At 46.5% G+C, this 17909-nt stretch overlaps 1 protein-coding gene across 1 annotated transcript in view; it reads left to right on the forward strand.

Annotated features, from left to right (window-relative positions):
• The window catches only part of LOC125717367 (uncharacterized), a 42428-nt gene extending 24955 nt beyond the window's left edge, over window positions 1-17473 (forward strand). The window contains exon 3 of the transcript XR_007384507.1: window positions 17017-17473. The gene's annotated coding sequence lies outside the window, so the exon portion shown is untranslated. The remainder of the gene's footprint in view (window positions 1-17016) is intronic.
• Window positions 17474-17909: the final 436 nt, after the last annotated feature.

Below are 17909 nucleotides of genomic sequence, written 5' to 3' on the forward strand. Positions count from 1 at the left end.
AATATTACAGTATCAGGAGGACAGCGAACGACTCGTATTAATCCTATGCTACGTGGGCGACGTAATCGTCCGCGAGTTCGTCCCGATACATTCGGTGCCTTGGCCATGGTTCACCAATATATGTTTTGTGCAAGACGTTTACGGTATAACCTGCGGGCATAGATACATAAGCAGGTGTCCCATGTGGATAATAATGTGACAACAATTCAAATTTTTATTGCAGGGTGTATGATCACGTCTAGGAAGCGTTGGGCCTTTGGGGACCAGCCTTCAAATATGCTCCACCAGGCATTTTGAGCCGTGGATTCAATAGTTTTTCCCAAAGCTACCAATATCCCTCCGACCACAAAGGTATGCACAGCCAATTAAGTAGTGTTATGCTCGAAGTCTTCAGCCATTGGCATTAATTGCAGAGATTCATTTAACAGTTAAGCATGATCCCACAATGATATTCCTATAACGGAATGTAGTGGGCGCCACTGCGCTGCCGTCAGCATATCTTCTGAAGTGTGATTTATTAACACTAGAAGCGCAGTACTGGTTTGACCTACTTACAGTATAGCGCGGCTAGGCGGTCAAAAGACCGCTAAGTCTTCAGAGAGGGACACTGTTACTGACACATAATGACCGCTAGAAGGCGCTTTTTGCACAAAGCAAATGATTTGATTATAAGATCAGGTATGTTGATAGTTTCTGATTGAGTCGACTGAGAAAATCTTCTGAAAAAGACTAGTTTCATAGTATTTGTTTTTAATCTTTATCTTATCTTGTGAAGGTTTGTCACAACCTAGCTTTCTTTTGTATTCAGATTCACCCACTTCAGAGAACTTTGAGGAAATTGCATGAATAAATTTATATAGGCATTATACTGAACATATTGAATGATACATTAAAGAAGCTCATTAAAATCTATAATATATGAAGGCTTTGCGCTCTATTTAACGGTATGAGAAAATTACATGTCGCAGCACTAAACATTTTAAACACCTTTAAAGGAATTACTATATGATTATATTCCAGAGACAGCGGTTCATTCGTTGGTTCGTTCTGACAACGTTAAAACATCCACATTAAACATTTAAATATTAAAAACACGGAAAGCAAGAAAGTGGTGTGTGTGGCCGCTCGATAAGAACATGATCAAAGAATTAAGCGTGTTGTGATTTATTGTGTTATTTGTGAGACTTTATTTACGTTTTAAATGGACTGATTTCTGACTAATTTTCAAGCATGTGCAACAAGCAATGACAGATATTGACGTTAGTTTCACACATTCAAAAATATTCAGTAACTGCGTTGCTTGTGACATTTGCGTTTGGTTTATACTTTCATAAGGTTTTCGAATTTTTAACCAATATGTTTTGTTTTGCCATTTCCAAATATATGTGTTATTCTAACATCCGGAATACGGCACGTATGGTAGATGTTCATGGACGTGGATGGTACTCACACAAAGGATGTGAGGACCGACTTCAAATAGCATATCTCGGGGGGGCCAATAGTACTATTGGCACACGTTTCCCTTCGTATCAAAACATGGGTTAGTATGACGTGTTCGTAGTGAGCATATATATCCTCTATCAGTTTTATCACAATCTCGTATATCATACCTTTTGTTAGTATAGGTATCTAGCTATTCTCCCTTTACCTGTAGAGTCCATTAATCACGGCGGGGGTTGCGGAAAATAAGGAGGACGCTATAGCGGATCAGTCCAATATTTATTTTCTCCGTCAACTCCGGGAGAGAGAGCAACAGGACAGAGAGAAAAAAAATCCAAAATCGAGGTAGTGAAAACAGACTGGTGGTCAGGCGATCGGCATCGGCAGTGAGAGGGCTAGGCTATAAGCGAAGGTCGGAAGAGGCAGAACAGAGGTGGAGACAGGTCAGGGAATAAACGCTGGAACTTAGCACGGAGGGCTGAAGACCGGCAGGTGTGCCAGACACGAATAAAAAGGCTCGCCGATTACCCCGACGGGCATCAGCTGGTAGAGGAGGGCAAACGGTAAGCGGTCCTGCCGGTTCTCGGGACCGGTGTAGAAGCGCTACGGCCGCTGCTCAACTCCCTCCTAGGGAAACCGGCGGGGGTGTGGCAGGGGAGTCCCACGTGACATCATAGGGGCTTCCCCTGGGTGATCCACGACACCATTATGCCCCTCCAGCTATTATGGGCAACCCGTGGAATCTACATTGAGCTTGGTGTGTAGTTACATTATACATTCCCCAGTGCGTAAAGTATCATTACATTGAGGTATTTCAGGCTTTAGATGTAACCACATAGTAGAACTAATACTCCACAGTTGCTTCCATGCACTATGATTAGATGTCAATAACATTCGTTGAACATTATTTCGTTGTATTTTGGCATTTAACATAGCCATAGTACATGCAGTCCAATTCATCCATCGAGTTCGGTCACAGCCACTTGAGGGGGCACTCCGGCAGATGCAAGGATGTTCTTCCTCCTATAACACCCCCTGCAGAAGTACATCTCACTTCCATTAGTAGGGGCCAGTTCAGCATGGTTGGTTTGCTGGACAGGTGAAGTTGTCTTGCTGTCGATCTTGTATGCTGCTTCTCCATCCAATCCTAAAAGTGGAAGTGTGCTCCAGCTCGGTCATTGGGACTGCATCATAGCCGAAGGCTGTCAGCAGCATTGGCCACGCCGTCCACCAGGGCCATTGCGCCATCCTTCACGCATGAAGAAGAACTGACATCCACATTACTGTAGTTTTCTCATAAATAACATTTATTAGCTGGGATACGTCACCAACTTTTGGCGCCTGGCTTCATAACGGCCACAGTGTTATCTTGTCCCACTGTTTCTATAAGGAAACATTCCAATTATTCCTCTTTCTGGATCTATTTTTCTAAATGAATTGTGAAAGGAAAATATGTAAAGGAGGCCAAACTAACACTGCAATCTGGAGTAATGTATTTTATTCTTTTTATAATAATGGATGAAGTTTAGCTTCCTTACACTCTCTCTGTACCTCTGTTTCTAATGCGGGTTTACGTGAAGAGTTGTACTGTATTTAATCTAACTACAGCTAGATCAGTACCAGAGATATAAACACTGGATGTCGCGTTGAATACAGCCGTCTATGGGAGCGAATGCGTCAACAGAGCCGCCATCTTGGGACGGGGTAGAGCTCCTTTTAAATGAATGAACGTCTATCAGGGACAAGCTGGCATTCAGAAATAAAGAACCATAAATGGGCAAATTTGAGAAGCGATTTTTATTGTCTTGGTTCATTATAAATGTCAGACATGTATTCACGACCGAGCCACGAGTAAATCGACAGAGAAGTGGTTTTTCTTAACACAGCCTACTTTTATGTTCAAAATGTAATGCACATATAGGTATTTTTTCATTCTTCCATTCGAAATAAACATACACTACACTCCTACTACATGCAGAACAATGCAAATACAAAACAAAACAAAAAAGGCCAGCAATGTTAGCTGAAAGACCCTGGTAATCTCCATGATAAGCCCCATTGCGTTACCACTCATGCATTTGCATTTATGCAGGCCGGCCCGTGGCATTGGCAATATAGGCAAATGCTAAGGGCGCCGTTCATCCAGGGGGTGCCACAAACGGAGGAAGAAAAAAGTGTAACATTCGACTATTCTTAAAGCTAGTTGGTATTAATGCGTCTTAATATGAAAAGAACAAGCCCACATGAATTTACCTGCTTAGCAAAGCCTATTAAGTAGTAATAATAATAATGACGATGATGATGATACGTAACTTTCCTATGAGCCGCCCCCCCTTGTAACCTCCCTCAATAACGAACACAAGTTGATATCTGATCACGGGCATTTATTCACATATCTATCCGGTCGAGCATGTCGTGAGAACTAGATAAAATAAAGCACATACATCAAAAAATGAATCAGTAAAAATACAGGCATTTTCCTAAAAATAACCAAACACAAACCTAAATAGGCTACAGCTTGCTCACGCCATTAACTTATAACTGCAGCTCATACAATAACTCCAATATCCATGAATTATAACTTAAAACACTTTCTCAGCCGCATAACAAATGCTGCACTTATAACTGAGCAAAACGAAAAGGTTACCAGCAAAACTGACCAGACCTAAACCCAAATGCTACATTAGTTCCGCTATAGTTTCCCTACGCCTGGGGGGGGTTGCATTTAAGCATTTAGCAGACGCCTTTATCCAAAACAACGGGCATTTGTATAGACTTGTAGAGAACTATAGACAATGAACTGTACACAATACATTTTCCAGACAAGGAAAATACTTTATTTTTTTTTACATTTACGGTAATATGAAAGATGAACATCCATTTACCTCCTTTTTGGAAAAATAACTATAGACAGGGCAGGTCTATACACACAGGCATCTTGTATATATTTGTCAAGAACTATAGCCAATGAACTGCAATATATACTGGTGTCAGTACAGAAGCTGTGTCTTTCCTGTGGGGTGTGGGTGGGAAGACAGAGGCTCTGTGTCTAGTATTTAGTATCCTTATAACAATACTATTTTACACAGTTTCTTTCTCAAACTGCTGGTCTGTAGTTGGAGAGTATGTACTTTTGCCACATGGTCTACTCTCAACTTGTGAAAGCAAGACAAGTGAAATTAAATTGAAGTGATGGTTGCCAATGCCATCTTGAGTTTCAGCAATGTGATCACAAAGATTAAATATATCCTGAAAACCTACATCTGCTTTCACAACCCTGTTCAACAGAGACTGGATGTTGGAGGCCTGTCTGATGCACTGCTCAGCTGAGCCAATCGCCTTTAATTAATTTAATTAATTAAATTAAACTTAAGTTGCTTCAAAATATTATTTTAGTTTTGTAATGGATGCAATTTAAGTTTTAACAATAGCAGTCAGTGGTCAGAGACTTTTGCACAGTGTCAGTAAAGTAGAACAAGTTTATCCACAATTTCTACAGATTCAAATGAAATAATAAATTGACCATAACTTACAACTTGGAAGCCATTCTTGAGAAGTTGTTCAACAAAAGATGAAATCTTCAACAGAATCTGGAGCTCTTCTCTCGCTGGAAGCAGAGGTAGAGTGACTTTACATGTGCAGGTCTCCTCTTAATATACCATTCTGACCGCGTCCCCCACCTCCGCCCACCGTAGCCCCGCCCACCCCACCTTCAGTGTCACTGTGAGGGACACCTTGAAATTCAAATGTGAAAGAAAGTAACTTTTAAAAATGATAAGAACTGAATTTCGAACTTCGGGCATGTAAATGGAGAACGAAATTATAGTTATACCGAATCTCCTACACACAATACCAAGGTTACCAACTTTGGTCAGCTGACCGGAGTGAGACGTTCAATTCGCCACAAGTCTGCACACCCAGACACACGGATATAAAACGTATGCAACAGTTGTGTTACCTTTTAAATAGTCTGTAGGTTTTGCAAACTAACGCCTTTGGTGTCGCTGATTTTGTCGCTCATGACCCTGTTCAGCGCAGGAAACATCCATCAGTGAGCAGGAAGGTGTTCCTTGCTGCGTCACGCAAGAAGGTGAGGCCGGGACATAAATACCCTGTGTCACGTGGGGCCTCGGGACGCTCCAGTGGGCCAATCTAATTAAGAACTGAGTCCATGAGCCTCCATATTCCCGTCTCTTTAGCCCAACAGAACTTTTCTCAGCATGACACTGACATCAGGTATATGAGTTCAGCCCCCATATCTATGGCCCACGGGAAGCAGGGGGAGGGGCAATATTCCCTGCCCAGTTTGGTTCCTTCACTCTGAAAGTTTTCCCTTGATGCTTTCCGCCTCTTCTCTTTGAGCAGGTCTGTGTTATATAATGTTATAGGTGGTTTATCGCATCAAGCCTTATTCCTACCCAGTGGTGCTGTAAATTCATTAGTGTGGAAATGGCGTAGGGTGAACCGGTGTATGTGTCCACTTGTGTTTGGATTTGCTTGCAAAATGTCTTTTTGTATATTTGGTTTTGAACACAGTACTATATTGAACAGACTTTCCTGAAGCTTTAGTGAAATAGTGGGCTTATTTTGCATATGAACTTCAGAGGTGGAGATTTTAGGTCCAGAGAGTACAAATCCAGACCAAGATTTTGTTTTAACCAACCAGTTCAGTGCTCTGTGAGTGTGACTTCTTATACTACTGGTTGGTTGAAACAAAATCTTGGTCTGGATTTGTACCCTGTGGACTGGAAGTCTCCACCTCTGATGAACTTACAGTTTTGAGAACAGAGTCGCAGTCTCAGCAGATTTGCTTTTATTGTAACTCTGGATAAGAAAGATTTCACCGTGTTTAAATGTTGGTGCCTTTAAATGAAACTACAAAATATTCCGTGTTTATTCTGTTATTTTCAAACTAGCAAACAAGTGTTCGTTTTGTAGAAAGGTTACATATTTGTTAAATCAATATTTGTCAGTGCCTATAAATCAAATACTTAATTTGCACAGCCCAATGGAATACTCAAAATTAAACATCAAACAAACCTATGTCAGAAATTATTTCAATTTAGACTATTGATAAGCCAATGTTCATGATATATCAGGAGATTTTTTAAACTGCCATATTTGAAAGATTACCTCATTGATGACGTTTATCAGCACTGCTCTTGCCTGAAAGATATCAGCAGAAACACACTGTGGACAGGTATCTGCCCGCTGTGTTTACAGTGTCTTGAAGTCCTTAAATCAACAGTGTCCTGATAAATTAAATCCAAGCCAAAGTCCCTTATATAAGGATAGTGTGATAGAAAATTCTTGATTATTCTAATCAGTAATCTTTCCTTTTGCTGCCTGGACCTTGAAAGGCAGAAGTAACTGGAACGTCCAGATATCCGACTTGTCCTCGATTTCAGACGCATGATTGCTAAGTGTCTGTTCCCTTTGAGCTCATCGAATAATAAAGTTCTGTCAAACACTTAACACATCGGACTTCGAGAAATTTCTTCCACAGATTTGGGGGCTCGTCCGGGATCGGAGAAAGGGAACTGCCAGAGCGCACAGACGGCGAGGAATGAGGTGTCCTGTTAGAAGGGAACGGTGAGATGTCACTGCCAGCCAAGAAGCGAGGAAAAAAGTTACTCGATCCTGCTCAGCATCCCATCCTCGTCGGACGAACGCCTGGACATTCCAATCCAATTAATGGACCAAAATTGAAGGGAAAAAAAAAATTGTAAATTGATTTATTAAATCACAAGTCGATGTTTAAGTTTGTATAGTATCTATATGTGCTGTTTGACATACTTTGGGAAAAGCGCTAGTGGATTGCGATCCACGGGAGGATCCTCGTATTCACAGGAAGGTGAATACAGGTATTTGCAATCAAGCAAATACAGGTGTCTGCAGAGACACAGGTCTTTCACAGGGAAGTGAAAGGGTTTTCACGAGGGAGTGAAAACAAGCGGGTTGGTTGGCATTTGCCCCACCGGGGTATAAATAAGGTTGTGTGTGGAAACTGTCCCGTCGGGCAGCTAACACGGCTCTGCCGGGGGCAGCCTGGTAGCGGACTGAGTCCTGCCAGGGAAGTGAATGAATAGTAGCTGCCGCGCAGTGATTCGTGTCCTGCCGGAGGAAATTGTGTGAATGTGTGAAGCGTGTAAATACCCTGGTTGTGATGAATGTGAATGTGTTGTGTTGTCTAGTGCAAAATATCAGGTAAACGAATTAATAAGTGTCCAGAAAATTAGACAGAGATACCGGTGTAAAACGCGCCGGAGGCCAAGCGGCCGTGCCCAAACTAAATTTGTCTCATTTATGAGGACAGAGACACAAGTCAGAATTTATATTGCTTGAATGTGTGGAATGTGTGTCTGGTGCGCATAATAAAATATAAATTATATTATTCACCAATCCTGCTAAATCAAAGTATTCGTTTGTGTTTATAATAAATAGCTTGCTTTATCGCAAGGAAGGAATTTGCCCGCGGGGAGAGGCGCCGAGCGGGCGTGGGCATACTTATTGCCCCCAGGCTGGGTGCCTGTACATTGGGGTTTACCGCAGTAGACGAGAGGGTAGCCTCCCTTCGCCTTCGGGTGGGGGGACGGGTTCTGACTGTTGTTTGCGCTTATGCACCAAACGGCAGTTCAGAATACCCACCCTTTTTGGAGTCCTTGGAAGGGGTGTTGGAGAGCGCTCCTCCTGGGGACTCTCTTGTTCTGCTGGGGGACTTCAATGCTCACGTAGGCAATGACAGTGAGACCTGGAGGGGCGTGATTGGGAGGAACGGCCCCCCCGATCTGAACCCGAGTGGTGTTTTGTTGTTGGACTTCTGTGCTCGTCACGGATTGTCCATAATGAACACCATGTTCAGGCATAAGGGTGTCCATATGTGCACTTGGCACCAGGACACCCTAGGCCGCAGTTCGATGATCGACTTTGTAGTCATGTCGTCGGACTTGCGGCCGCATGTCTTGGACACTCAGGTGAAGAGAGGGGCGGAGCTGTCAACTGATCACTACCTGGTAGTGGGTTGGCTCCCCTGGTGGGGAAGGAAGCCGGCCAGGACTGGTAGGCCCAAGCGTATAGTGAGGGTCTGCTGGGAACATCTGGCAGAACCCCCTGTCAGGGAGAGTTTCAACTCCTACCTCCGGCAGAACTTCTCCCATATCCCGGGGGAGGCGGGGGACATCGAGTCTGAATGGGCCATGTTCCGTGCCTCCATTGTGGAGGCGGCTGACCGGAGCTGCGGCCGTAAGGTGGTTGGTGCCTGTCGCGGCGGCAATCCCCGAACCCGCTGGGGGACAGTGGTGGTAAGGGATGCCGTCAAGCTGAAGAAGGAGTCCTATCGGGCCTTTTTGGCCTGTGGGACTCCAGATGCAGCTGACAGCTACCGGCAGGCCAAGCGGGATGCGGCCTTGGCGGTTGCTGAGGCAAAAACTCGGGTGTGGGAGGAGTTTGGTGAGGCCATGGAGAACGACTTCTGGACGGCTTCGAGGAGATTCTGGTCCACCATCCGGCAGCTCCGGGCGGGAACACTATTTATGGTGGGGATGGTGCACTGCTGACCTCAGTTCGGGACGTCTTGGGTCGGTGGAAGGAATACTTTGAAGACCTCCTCAATCCCATGGACACGCCTTCCGATATGGAAGCAGAGTGTGGGGACTTGGTGGTGGACTCGCCTATTTCTGGGGCGGAGGTCACTGAGGTGGTCAAAAAGCTCCTCGGTGGCCGGGCCCCGGGGGTGGATGAGATTCGCCCGGAGTTCCTCAAGGCTCTGGATGCTGTGGGGCTGTCCTGGCTGACACGCATCTGCGGCATCGCGTGGACATCGGGGGCAGTGCCTCTGGACTGGCAGACCGGGGTGGTGGTCCCCCTCTTTAAGAAAGGGGACCGGAGGGTGTGCTCCAACTATAGGGGGATCACACTCCTCAGCCTCCCTGGTAAGGTCTATTCGGGGGTCCTGGAGAGGAGGGTCCGCCGGATTGTCGAACCTCGGATTCAGGAGGAGCAGTGTGGTTTTCGCCCTGGCCGTGGAACAGTGGACCAGCTCTATACTCTCAGCAGGGTTTTGGAGGGTTCATGGGAGTTTGACCAACCAGTCTACATGTGTTTTGTGGACTTGGAGAGGGCATTCGACCATGTCCCTCGGGGAGTCCTGTGGGGAGTGCTCCGGGAGTATGGGGTTCCGGGTCCCCTTTTAAGGGCGGTTCGGTCCCTGTATGACCGGTGCCAGAGCCTGTTCCGCATGGGCGGCAAAATGTCAGACTTGTTTCCGGTGAGGGTTGGACTCCATCAGGGCTGCCCTTTGTCACCGATTCTGTTCATAGCTTTAATGGACAGAATTTCTAGGCGCAGCCAGGGCATTGAGGGTGTCCAGTTCGGTGACCTCATGATTAGATCTCTGCTTTTTGCGGATGATGTGGTTCTGTTGGCCTCATCGAACCGCGACCTTCAGCTCTCACTGGGGCAGTTCGCAGCCGAGTATAAAGCGGCTGGGATGAGAATCAGCACCTCCAAATCCGAGACCATGGTTCTCAGCCGGAAAAGGGTAGAATGCTCTCTCCGGGTTGGGGATGGGGTCCTCCCCCAAGTGGAGGAGTTTAAGTTTCTCGGGATCTTGTTCACGAGTGGGGGAACGATGGAACGGAAGGTCGACAGGCGGATCGGTGCGGCGTCAGCAGTCATGCGGGCACTGCATCGGTCTGTCATGGTGAAGAGAGAGCTGAGCCAAAAGGCGAAGCTCTCGATTTACTAGTCGATCTACGTTCCTACCCTCACCTATGGTCATGAGCTATGGGTAGTGACCGAAAGAATGAGATCGCGGGTGCAAGCGGCCGAAATGAGTTTCCTCCGCAGGGTGGCTGGGCTCTCCCTTAGAGATAGGGTGAGGAGTTCAGTCATTCGGGAGGGACTCAGAGTAAAGCCGCTGCTCCTCAGCATCGAGAGGAGCCAGATGAGGTGGCTCGGGCATCTGATTCGGATGCCTCCGGGACGCCTTCCTGGGGAGGTGTTCCGGGCATGTCCCACTGGGAGGAGACCCCGGGGAAGACCCAGGACACGCTGGAGAGACTACGTCTCCAGGCTGGCCTGGGAACGCCTCGGGATCCCCCCAGAGGAGCTGGATGTAGTGTCCGGGGAGAGGGAAGTCTGGGCTTCCCTGCTGAGACTGCTGCCCCCGAGAGAGAGATGGAATACCGCTTCTTTCAAAAATGATTTATGACCTAAAGGTCAAAAGGTCATGGGTGAAAAGTCCACTTGGGGGGCGGGGGCTTGGTTGTGGTGGTACGATGTGATGTCACGGGAGTTGGATTTAATAATTTATTTAATTATCCATCCATTTTCCAAACCGCTTATCCTACAGGGTCGCGGGGGGTCCGGAGCCTATCCCAGAAGCAATGGGCACGAGGCAGGGAACAACCCAGGATGGGGGGCCAGCCCATCGCAGGGCACACTCACACACCAGTCACTCACACATGCACATGCACACGCACACGCACACCTACGGGCAATTTAGCGACTCCAATTAGCCTCAGCATGTTTTTGGACTGTGGGGGGAAACCGGAGTACCCGGAGGAAACCCCACGACGACATGGGGAGAACATGCAAACTCCACACACATGTGACCCAGGTGGGGACTCGAACCCGGGTCCCAGAGGTGTGAGGCAACAGTGCTAACCACTGCACCACCATGCCGCCCCTATTTATTTCATTATTTATTTTTAATTATTATTATTTTAAATTATTATTGTCACACTCGATCGCGGGCAGACGTGGAAGGAGCAGGCAGGCAAGCGGGATACGGGAAAACGGGGGTTTATTTGAGGCAATCCGGGGCAGGGAATACAGGACGGCAACAGACATCAGGTAACATCAATGACGGACGAAGGACTAAGGTAAGACACGGACTGAAATACACTGGACTGATTGAAAAGAAGCAGACACAGCTGGGTACAATCGGGAAAGAACACGTGGGTAATCCGGAGGCGTGGCACACAGGAGGAGCGGACGAGCCGGGCATGACAATTATTATTTTAAATTATTATTATTTTAACTTATTATTATTTTAAATTATTTATGTATTATTTTTAATTATTCATGTATTATTTTAAATTATATTGAGGAGAGTGGTTATGAGTGTGTAGTAATTTACTAAGTTATTATTTTAAAAATTATATTTTTTTTATATTGAGGAGAGTGCTTACTAGTGTGGGGGGGTTTTTTGTCGGATGCCGCCGCCGGGGGCTGAGTGGGTGGGTTACCTGATGGAGCGTGAGCGTACGGTGTGTCTGGTGTTGCGGTACCGTGGTAAGTTCCTGGGCTTTGGAGAATCCGCAAAGGACTTAGAACGCTGTTTCTGTTGCGGTACGGCGGTAAGGTCCCCACGGCTTTGGATAATCCGCGGAGAGAGCGATGCCGGTGAGCTGAGAGCCGTGCTGCTGCGCGAGTCTGAGAGAAACTCTGAGAGAATGAGACTCTGGGAGAAAATGATAAAGTTGGAGCAAAGAATGAGAGGAGGAGGCGGAGGGTCTGACGTGCAATAAAACCGCCCGCATAGTTTTCCTCCTTTGGTAAAGAAGGTAGTCCAATAAAAGCGCTTGGCGGTTTTATTGAACGTGTATGTGTTTTTTTCCTCACGCAAGAGTTTGTATTACATCAGCGTAGGTCAAGTGTATGGGGCCGCACTTTTGTACACCCCCGCTAGGTGATCCGCGTGGCCCACACATCAAGTTGGGCACGTTGGCTCCCAGTAAAATTCCGTCTTTCATGTATGACCGTTATGTGCACAAGTACATAAATGGGTTAAAAAGAGAAACGAGGCGACGAACATAAAAACCATCCGCAGATATTTTTTTTTTATTATTAGGTCCAGCGGGGGTTTTCCTCTTTTGGTAAAGAAGGTATCATCATCGAGCCCTAGAGCCGCAAGTTTCATAATTGCCTTACCCTATGTGCAACGCTTGCATAGTTTTCCTCCTTTGGTAAAGAAGGTAGTCCAATAAAACCGGCAAGCGGTTTTATCATCATCGAGCCCTAGAGGCGCAAGTTTCATCAATACCTTACCCTACGTGCCAGCCAAATAGCCAGAAGTTTCATCCAGGCCTTACCCGGTGAGTATATTGTTTCTTTTATTCATGTGATATAAACGCTATTCAATTAAAAAATAACATTCTAATAATAGGTATTCTCTTTTTTTTCTATGTACAAGAGAGACTGCGCTGACCGAAAATCTACAAGAGACCTGAATCAGCAGGTATGGACGGAGCAACACCACCACCGGCTATACCCGAAGCCTTATTAAATGAAATAGACATTATCAACAACGCTAATAATGAAAATGATGCGGATTACTCTGCTCAACACAACTCGCCACCCGCGGTGTCTGATGAAACAGTGGTCCAAGAGCCCTGTTTTCTTCCATCCCTACAGACATTAAGAAGTACGTTAAATGAAAGGGGTGGAGCAACACCACCACCGGCTATACCCGAAGCCTTATTAAATGAAATAGACATTATCAACAACGCTAATAATGAAAATGATGAGGATTACTCTGCTTAACACGACTCGCCACCCGTGGCGTCCGATGAAACAGTGGCCCAAGAGCCCTGTTTTCTTCCATCCCTAGAGACATTAAGAAGTATGTTAAATGAAAGGGGTGGAGCCACACCACCACCGGCTATACCCGAAGCCTTATTAAATGAAATAGACATTATCAACAACGCTAATAATGAAAATGATGAGGATTACTCTGCTCAACACGACTCGCCACCCGCGGCGTCTGATGAAACAGTGGCCCAAGAGCCCTGTTTTCTTCCATCCCTAGAGACATTGAGAAGTATGTTAAATGAAAGGGGCTCTGAAACAGAAGCGGGGCTCCCCCCCATCGACGAGGTCGCATGGTCACCCCCGGATTCTGAATTGTGGGAGGCCTTGTCAGACGCGGAATTTCTTCTCGATGCTGAGGAGATTGAAAATGAATTGGGGCTGGGAAAATTTGAAAATGTTGAACAGGAAGGTGGTGGTGGTGTCGGTGACGGGGACCCCCAGCCTGACGGGGTCGGTGACGTGGATCCCCAGCCTGACGGGTCGTTCATCGGTGCAGATTCAATAACGTGCAGATTATTTCTAAATATAATATTTATTTCTAAATATCCCACGACCTAGAAACGAAGGCAATTTCCGCGAGTACTACGATGTAATGTAATCGAGGGGTTTCAAAATATTGTGAATGAGGCGATACCTTACGCCGCATGGGGAGCTTATATACAGGTCACCCTGCGCGCTGACTTTTTAAACGACGAGCTGTCGCAAATTACACGGTATGGGGAGGGGGAGCTGACAGACTTGCAGCAGCTGCTGGATCGCCTGGTGCAGTCTAATCAAGAGATTTTAAACGATTCCAACCTAGAAATAATCGTAGACGTAATAAATATCCCACGCGGCGGTGGGAACAAACGTAAACTACAGACCATGTTAGCTTCAGAAATAATTTCTAGAAAAGCCAAACACATGTTTATCATTAAAAACGGTAGCAGCAGAGCGTGTTTCGCCATAAACTTGGCGCATCTGCTGCACGAAAACTTGGCTGACGCCGAGGGTGAAAAGCTCGGCCTGGAGTTACAGGAGAAAGCGGGATTCACCCCCAACCACGCAGTCGCTTTGAATGACATTATCAATTTCGAGAAAATCATTGATTGCAAAGCAGTGGTGTATTATCAACAACCTTATTAATTATTACAAATTTACCAGACACCCACACCTACCGACGGTAGACGGGTGGTGTATTTCTTTTTACACAATCAGCATTTTTACGGCATTAAAAGCGTAAAGGGGTTCTTAGGCGTGGGCTACATTTGCACGAGCTGTTTCAATGGGTACAATTCGCCTCAATCTCATCGGTGCGAAAAATTCTGTAGCGTCTGTCAGACTAATTGCAGAGAAGGTGAAAGCACATCGCCGATACTGTGTGAGCGCTGTAATTTCAGATGCTTAAATGACACGTGCTTTGAGCGTCACCGTACGCTGAGGGTCTGCCCAGTTAGGGGGGAGCTTGCTAGCCCCTGTGACAGGTTCAGAAAATGCAAAGCTTGCGGGCTCAGATACTACCTCAGTCCCGAGAACCCAAAACAGCACTCGTGTACAGCAGTAAAATGTAATATCTGTGACGCTAAGCTCCACACAGCCGAATCAGACATATCCACCCCACATCTCTGCTATCTAAATCCACCCGAGAGAAGCCTAACAGAGGGGAACGGGCCTCCAAAAGGGGGTGAGGGGAGTAAAAAGCCCCCCGAATATGTGTTTTTTGACTTTGAAACATCTCAGAGGTCGGGTACCCATATCCCGGTTTACGTGTGTGCCATCTCCGATCAGAATGAGACAATGACCGCCGAGGGGCCCGACTGCGCGCTACAGTTTCTCAGACATTTCAGGGCGCCCTTCTATAGAGGCGTCTGTTTCATTAGTCACTATGGAAAGTCATTCGATAATTACATCATACTGAACGCGATGGTGAAGGAAGGCGTGGAACCACGTGTGGTATCGCAGGGTAATAAAATCATCCTCATCCTGGACAGCGTGTTTGAGCAAAGGTACATCGACAGTCACTCCTTTCTAAGCATGCCGTTGAGAAAAATCCCCGATGCGATGGGATGCTCGACTCAGATGCGAAAAGGCTATTTTCCGCATCATTTCACAGACATGGAAAACTTTAGTTTCGTGGGGCCCTACCCACCTCCCGATCAATTTGGGCCCGATCAAATGCCCACCAAAGAACGCGACAAGTTTTATCAATGGTACGACGGTGTAAAGCACCAGACCTTTAATTTTAACAAAGAGATGATCGCTTACTGTAAAAACGATGTGGAGATTCTGAGAGAGGGCTGCTTGCGCTTCCTGTGGGAGTTTAAAACGCTCACGGGTTGCGATCCCTTCTCCACGGCCACGATCGCTTCGGCCGCGTTGCTGGTTTACAGGACAAAGTTCCTGCCCAGAGATACGATCGCGATCCCGGATGTATGGGATTACAGGAGGCAGTACAAAAGTTATTCGACCGTGTCGATCCAATGGCTGGAATTCATCAGGTGCACGTGCGGCATCAAAATACGACACGCGCTGCGTGGGGGTGAAGTGAGCGTGGGGCGCTTTCACCTAGACGGATACGCTGAGATAGAGGGAGAGAAATGGGCTTTCGAGTTTCTAGGCTGCCAGTTTCACGGCTGTCCTACCTGCAACAACGAACATGATATCTGCCCCCTGACCCGCGAGAGCTTCGGTGCCCTGTACGTTAAAACAAGAGAAAAACTCAAGGTGTTGCGGCAAGAGTTTAATATGAACGTAGAATCCATCTGGGAACACGAATGGGCTCACGCTAAAACTCACGACCCACAGGTACAGTGTTTCCTGTCAGACTTTGAGCCCCCTGAGCCCCTACGGCCGCGAGAAGCGCTGTTTGGGGATCGGACGTCGGCGATTCGCCTACGTTACGACGTCACGGGGCAAGAGCGCGTCCGCTACGTGGATTTCATGTCGCTGTACCCGTACACTCTGGCTAAATGTGAATTCCCGGAAATCATTCATTCAATTTTTAAGCCTCTGAATGAATACTTTGGCCTGATCAAAGCGACGGTGAACACCCCGCGCGAGCTGTTTTTCCCCGTCCTACCCAGCAGACTGTCAAATGGGAAACTCGTGTTTACCCTCTGCAGGACGTGCGCGATCGAGAACAGACAGGAGGGGGCGTGTGAGCATTCCGATGCAGAGCGGGAGCTGACAGGCGTCTGGATCTCAGCGGAGCTCAATCTGGCTTTAGACGGGGGCTATTCGGTCGTGAAGGTGCACGAAGTATGGCATTTTCCCCAGACCAGCGGCGAGCTGTTTAGAGATTACGTTAAAACCTTTCTCAAAGTGAAGCAGCAGGCTTCGGGCTACCCCGACGACGCGACCGATGACGAGGGTCGCAGGGAGTATATAAACAACTATCTCGAGCGTGAGGGGATCGAATTGGAGCCCGATAAGATAGTGTCTAATGAGGGGAAGAGGCAGGTGTCCAAACTTCTGCTTAACTCCCTGTGGGGTAAACTGGCGCAGAGGAGCAACATGCTCCAGACATGTATAGTGTCTGATCCGGGGGAGTTTTTTAATTTTTTCTGCTCGGACCTGTACGAGATTTCCAGCTTCGCGTCGCCCTCATCCGCTGGCATTAGAAGTCTTCCTACAAAGTGCCGCCGGGAAAAACTAACATATTCATAGCGTGTCAAACTACCGCGTGGGGCCGGTTGACGCTTTACAAAGAACTTGAAAAATTGGGGCGGAGGGTGCTGTATCACGACACTGACAGCATCGTGTACATAAGCAGGCCTGGTGAATATGAACCGACCTTAGGCAATTACCTGGGCGAGCTGACGTCCGAATTAGCCCCCGACGAATACATTGTTTCTTGGGGTGCGCTGGGACCAAAAAGTTACTGTTACCGACTCAACAACGGGAAAACACAAATGAAATGTAAGGGTATAACTCTAAATTACGAAACCTGTCAAAAGGTAAACTTTGACAGTATGATCGGGTTGATTGAAAACTACATCGGAGGCTGTAGGAATAACCCCACTATAATGACGCACTACAACAAAATCGAACGCGACATGAAAAGCTTTCGCCTGTTTAATAGGCCTCTAGATAAAAAGGTCAGGGTCATCTACGACAAACGCAGATTGCTGACTAGTGGGGAAACTCTGCCTTTTGGTTACTGAAATGTAAAACTCTGCGTCTTTTCCAAAGATGTTTTTAAAAATGAAAAGTTTTTTAAAAATCAAAGTAAGATGTTCATTTGTTTTAAAATGTAACTTGTGTGTTTTATTTTTCAAACTTGTGTACTGAAATATTTTGTACATTTATCACAAGAGTTTTTATAAAAAACTTTTACCCACGCACTCTGTGTCTGTGAAAGCTGACACCCCTGCAGCACCAGTTTGCACGTGTGTGTGTGTCTGCACGTGTTTGTGTCTGCGCGCGGAAAGATTTAAAAGATTAGGGCAGTATTTCCCGTTTCATCACTGTTTTTTTTTTTTGCAAGATGATGGGTAGCGGCGTGAGAGAGGTCGATTTTGATCACCGTTTAGAATTGCCGTTTACGGCTATAATCGCAGGGGCGAGTTCTTCGGGGAAAACCTATTTCACTAAAGAAATGCTTTTAAATCAGAGTCACTGTTTCATAGGGGCCCCCGTTAAAAAAATTGTGTGATGTTTCGCTTCCCATCAGCCGCTTTATGATGAACTGCGCGATCGGATCACCGAAATTGAATTTATACAAGGGCTTCCTAAAAGGTGGGAGGACGAGGAACGCTTCCCCTCAGGCTCCTTGATAATCATCGATGATTTGATGGACAGCGCGTCCGAAAACAAACTCGTGGCAGAAGCTTTCATGAGGTTCAGACATCACCGTCAAATCTCAGTCATCTACCTGGTGCAGAATGTATTTCACC

Source organism: Brienomyrus brachyistius, chromosome 22 (genome assembly GCF_023856365.1).
Source record: "Brienomyrus brachyistius isolate T26 chromosome 22, BBRACH_0.4, whole genome shotgun sequence".
Taxonomy (NCBI): Eukaryota; Metazoa; Chordata; class Actinopteri; order Osteoglossiformes; family Mormyridae; genus Brienomyrus; species Brienomyrus brachyistius.